This window comes from Lycium barbarum, chromosome 4 (genome assembly GCF_019175385.1).
Source record: "Lycium barbarum isolate Lr01 chromosome 4, ASM1917538v2, whole genome shotgun sequence".
NCBI lineage: Eukaryota > Viridiplantae > Streptophyta > Magnoliopsida > Solanales > Solanaceae > Lycium > Lycium barbarum.
Window position 1 is genome coordinate 66,588,637 of NC_083340.1, and position 6,000 is coordinate 66,594,636.

Sequence of the window (6,000 nt, forward strand, 5' to 3'; positions counted from 1 at the left end):
TTTTCTTGGCTTAGCAGGTTATTACAGAAGATTTGTAGAGGGTTTTTCTTCTATCTCTGCACCACTCACGAAGTTAACCCAGAAATTAGCTAAATTTCAATGGACAGATGCTTGTGAATGTAGCTTTCAAGAGTTAAAGAATGGATTAACTTCTGCCCTAGTCTTAACACTTCCAGAAGGACCAGAAGGTTATGTTGTCTATTGTGATGCTTTGGCCGTTGGATTAGGATGTGTGTTGATACAGTATGGTAAGGTGATTGCTTATGCCTTAAGGCAGTTGCACAAACATGAGAAAAATTACCCGACCCATGATCTTGAGTTAGATGTGGTGATCCATGCATTGAAGATGTGGAGACATTACTTGTATGATGTCCATGTTGATATCTACATGGATCACCAGAGCCTTCAGTATATTTTCAAGCAGAAGGAATTGAATCTATGCCAACGGCGATGGTTGGAGTTGTTGAAAGATTATGATGTTAATATCCTATACAATCCCGGGAAGGCGACTGTTGTGGCTGATGCCCTTAGCCGTAGATCTATGGGAACTTTATGTGATGCCTAGCCACAAAAAAGAGAGTTAGCTCGTGAGCTCTAGCAGTTAACTAGCCTAGGAGTCCGAGTAATGGACTCGGGCGATATGGGAGCTACCATTCATAATTCAATGACCTCGTCACTAGTGGTTGAAGTGAAAGAGCGCCAGTATGAGGATTCCATGCTAGTTCATTACAGACATACACTCCCTCAGAAAAAGAAGTCATATTTTGAGATTTCTGGAGATGGAGTTCTCTGATGTTGAGGTGGGTTGTGTGTTCCTGATCTTGCAGGATTACGCCACCAAATATTGAGAGAAGCCCATTGTTCACGTTATTCTGTTCATCCCGGAACAACGAAAATGTATCATGATCTTAAATCAGTATATTGGTGGAATGGAATGAAGAAAGACATAGCTGAGTTCGTGGCTCAATGTCCTAATTGTCAGCAAGTGAAAATTGAGCACCAAAAGCCTGGTGGATTGCTGCAAGCTATAGAAATTCCCACTTGGAAATGGGAAGTGATAAATATGGATTTCATTGCAGGCTTATCTCGTTTTAAACACAAATATGATTCTATATGGGTAATTGTGGATAGGCTTACGAAGTCAGCTCATTTCCTACCGGTCAGAACTACATATGAGGCGTAAGATTATGCAAAGCTTTATGTCAGAGAAATAGTACGACTTCATGGTGCTCTAGTATCTATTATTTCCTATAGAGGGACTCAGTTTAAAACCAATTTTTGGAAATCTCTTCAAGAAGGTTTGGGGAGTCAGGTGAGTCTTAGCACAACATTTCATCCACAGATTGATGGCCAAGCTGAGCGCACCATTCAGACTCTCGATGATATACTACGAGCATATGTATTGGATTTTGGAGGTAGTTGGGATGATCACTTACCACTTATTCAATTTGCTTATAACAACAATTATCATTCTAGCATCCAAATGGCCCTGTATGAGGCTTTATATGGGAAAAAGTACAGATCGCCAATTGCGTGGTTCGAAGTAGGGGAGACTAAATTGATAGGACAAGACTTGGTCATGCAAGCCATAGAAAAGGTTAAGCTCATACAGGATCGGCAATTAACAGCTCAGAGTCAGCAGAAATCTTATGCAGATAACTGTCAATGAGATTTAGAGTTTCAAGTGAGAGACAGGGTATTCTTGAAGGTGTCGCCAGTGAAGGGTGTTATGAGATTTGGCAAAAAGGGCAAGCTTAGTCCTCGGTATATTGGGCCTTATGAGATTGTACGCAAGGTAGGCCAGGTGGCTTACGAATTAGATCTACCTCCTAATTTGGAGTCAGTTCACCCAGTTTTTCATGTATCGATGCTTCGTAAGTGCATACGAGATCCTTCCAAAATTGTACCAGTAGATGATGTCCAAGGCACTAAACAATTGTCTTATGAAGAAGTTCCCATTGCCATTCTAGATAGGCAAGTACGGAGGCTCAGGACCAAAGATGTAGCTTTAGTTAAAGTTCTATGGAGAAATAATAATAGAGAGGAAATGACCTAGGGAGTAGAAGAAGACATGAAGTCCAGGTACCCGCAATTATTTCCATCTCCAGAAGTGACTCTAGCAGAGAAGCCAATGTCCTCAGGTATGTAATGCTTTCTTGATGCTTTCTTAGTCGTGTGTGGCCATGGTTATTGATGTTGTTGTTGTAGCCCTGAGAGGTGATATATTTTCGGTTGCTGTGACTGGATGATAGTGCTATATTACAGGGGAAACTCTGGCGAAATTTTTATAGAATTCCCAAGAACCCAACATTCGAGGACGAATGTTCCTAAGAGGGGAGAATGTTACATCTCAGAGATTTTAGATTGTTGTCTTGTGAGTAGAATAATGTGAGCTTAAGATGAACACGAGGTTCTTATGAGATTAAGAAGAATATCTAATAGTTTTAAGAGCATGCCATAAGATTTTGAAGTTATATGAATCGATCGAACTAAGTTTGTTGAAGTAAGTGAAATGTAAGTCATGTTTGGAAGTGTTTTCGCGATAGTTGATTCGATACGTATTTAGTGATGTCTTGAGGGGCTATTATAGGGTCTCTTATATGATTAATGAAGTGTTACATAAGCACCAATAAGGTTCCATAAGGATTGGAAGTCAAACGAATAGACGAGTATGAGTTTCGGGAATTTCCATTTTGTATAGCCATTTGTACGAACCGTATAAATTATACGGCCCGTATAATGGTCGGTAGAATACTTCCAAAGAGGGGTGACTCACTGGTGAGATTTTATAGATTGTATAAATTATACGGCCCGTATAATTGGCCCTATATCCAGGTCGGGCTAGAATTATTTTTGTTAAATATGGCTACCCTTGTTCATTATTTCATTTCCCACACTTCCTCCAAGCTCTCCAAAGCTCCAAAACCCTACTACAAGCATATTACACCCAAACCCAGGAGAAAACAAAGATCAAATAGCAAGAATTAAGGTGTTCTTTTGTTGGATGGCTCGCTAGGGTTAGTAGACTTCAAGAATAACTTGGGTATTTAAGCTAGGGTTTTCATACAAGTTGATAACTTACTCCAAAGCTCATTCTTATGAGATAAAAGGTTAGTTCTCATGCTTATTTCATGCTATCAAGAATGCTAGTTGTTGAACAACTTGGGTAGAAGGAGAAAGTAGAAGATGAGATCTAAATATAGTTTTCATGATGTTTTTGAGTAGTAAGACAACTTGAATCATGATTCTTAGTGTGATATGGATATATGCTTGTTATAAAAGGTAATAATGATGATGAGGAAGCTTTGTATGAAAATGTGCTAAGGGTTGGTGTGAACTTGTTAGTATAAGTTGTATATGCGAATGAATTTTAGAGACTTAATGGAATGTGATTATTTGATTATGATATGGTGGATGTTATTATGGTTGTTTGGGAGTTGTTTTGTAATATGGTGGAAATCGATGAAATAGGGGAAATGCTGCCAATTTTCATAAAATCATGAATTGTTCGAGTTTGAATTTAAGTGTATCTTTAAGGCTTAACCAAGGTATGAATCCTTTTAAATGTAGTTTTCTCAAGCTTTGGCGGTGAACGTTTAGTAGTTAAGAAGACAAAGAGGTAAGTAAGGCTAACCCCTCTTTCATTAAGGCATGATCCCATTGCGATATACCATCACATGAGTTCCATAAATCCTTCCAAAATGGCTTCATCCCTAGAATTACTAAGGCTCGTGATTCTTGGTAATCTCATGATACCATTGGTTTCATTCGATAATAGTTGAACTTCTAAGGAAGGATATAATGAAGTAATAACGACGATGATAATGTTGAGGATATATATATATATATATCAAAGTATGATTATTAAGAACATCGATCTTATATGGCCGGGTATGATATCTATCGCGCGCGCACCACTGCAGTTGGGTACGGATAAAACTAAGCCTTGGTGGGGCCAGGTACGTATAAAGCCAAACTTTGTTATGGTCGGGTACGTAAGACACCGAACCTCTACGGTCGAGTATGATACTACTATATGTATAAATGTATGAAATGGAAGTTTCCCATTAGAAAGAGGGTAAGTAAATACGACGAACGTCGCTAGAGGTGTAAATGGCTCTATCCTGCCATGACTCTTCTATCTTATGTTATTTCTCATACTTCCATTAATCTATTGATTATGCTTTACATACTCAGTACATTATTCGTACTGACGTCCTTTTGTTTGTGGACGCTGCGTCATTCCCGCAGGTGGACGGGGAGATAGACTCTATCCTTAGGCTACTTATCCAGATATTGCTTAGAAGAGCTCCATTTGATCCATAGCTGCAGCTGTGGGTACTATTCTTTTTTGTATATATATGGGCATGGCGGGGCCCTATCCCGTCCTTATGATGATGTTCCATACTCTTCTTAGAAGTTCGTAGACAGTCATGTATAGTAGATGTCTTTTGCCTTGTTGGCTAATACTTTTGGTACATTATTTTGTTAGCCTCGTCGGCTTATGTATATGTATATGGGCATAGTTGTTAACGTTGATATATATATGAAGGTGTTTTAGCCTTGGAAAATGGCATTAGTGAGGCATAGAACTGTTAATAGGCTATGTGGCTCACCTAGATATGAATGTGAATGTACGATGAGAGGTGCTCGGTGGGTTAGCTCCAGGTGCCCGTTATGGCCCTCCGGTTGGGTCGTGACACATCCTCTGACATAGTACCATAGAAAATCGGAGGCTTCATCTTAGCGAACCTCGAAAAGATATCATGCTCCTCACCGGTCAACACTGGCCCTGCAACTGGCCTCAGAAATGCCTCGAAACTCGAAACTTCATCCAAGCGAGGAGCCACAGCTGCAGCATGCTGAACTCCCAGAGCCTGAACTCTGTCCGAACTTGGGGCAGCTATCCCTACACCCCTACGTGCTAGAATATCCAGTACCGCTACTGTCTGTGCTAACCCTGGACCAGCTGCAGCCCCTGGCGGAGCTGGAACTGCCACTGGCTGAGCTGGTGCGGCTGTATTTTTCACGGCCTCATTAGGAGCCACTGGAGGCACGGGATCACCTACTGGAACTCCGCCCCCAACCGTCGCTGCCCCTCTACTTCTAGCGGCTGCCGCGCGTGTTCTCACCATCTATAAGAGAATGAAGGATAGTCAGATACCAATTTGAATCATCCAGATACCAATTGGAATCAAGTATCATGAAAGAAAGAAAGGAACGAAATTTTCCTAGTGTCCGGTAGCATCCCGAAGATAAGTACAGTCGTCTCGATACCGATCCGCAAGACTCTTCTAGACATGTCCTTGTACGATGAGATCGATGAACCTAAGGCACTGATACCAGCACTGCCATGACCCATCCCGCCATGATTGGCACCCACACTAACTCCTAGTGGGCGAACCAATACGCTTAACCATTTACTCATTCAAGTCCATTTTTATTTGTCCAATTCATTCAGTTTGCAATAAATTAAATGCAAGATTAAATCAAAAGTAGTCATGCCATAAAATGATAATGTAAATACAGAAGTCCGAACTATAACAACCCCAAAATCCAAAAGTCACCATACAAGGACACTAATCCAAAACATGTCTAAGGAATTCATACTGTCAGAAATAAATAAACATCAATGTCTGGAATGGAACTAGACATTCGATAAAGGAAGATCTTCGGGCGGCCTAGCACGGATAAAAGCTCACCCTCAATCTGTCAGCAAATGGCCTCAAGCTAAATATGAGGTCGAGTAGCAGTCTCGGGATCACAATCTGCACTCATAAGAATGTAGCAAGGTAGTATCAGTACAAACACTATGTACCGATAGATATCATAGGCCGACTAAGACTAGAATCATGCATGAATCATAGAATCAATAAAATAGACAGACCAGTCAACAATACATAATCAGATAGCCAACACCAAGTAAATCAATGATATTAACAAATCAGGTCCACCAATGATATTATCAATTGAGTCAACCAATGATTTTAACAATCAAGT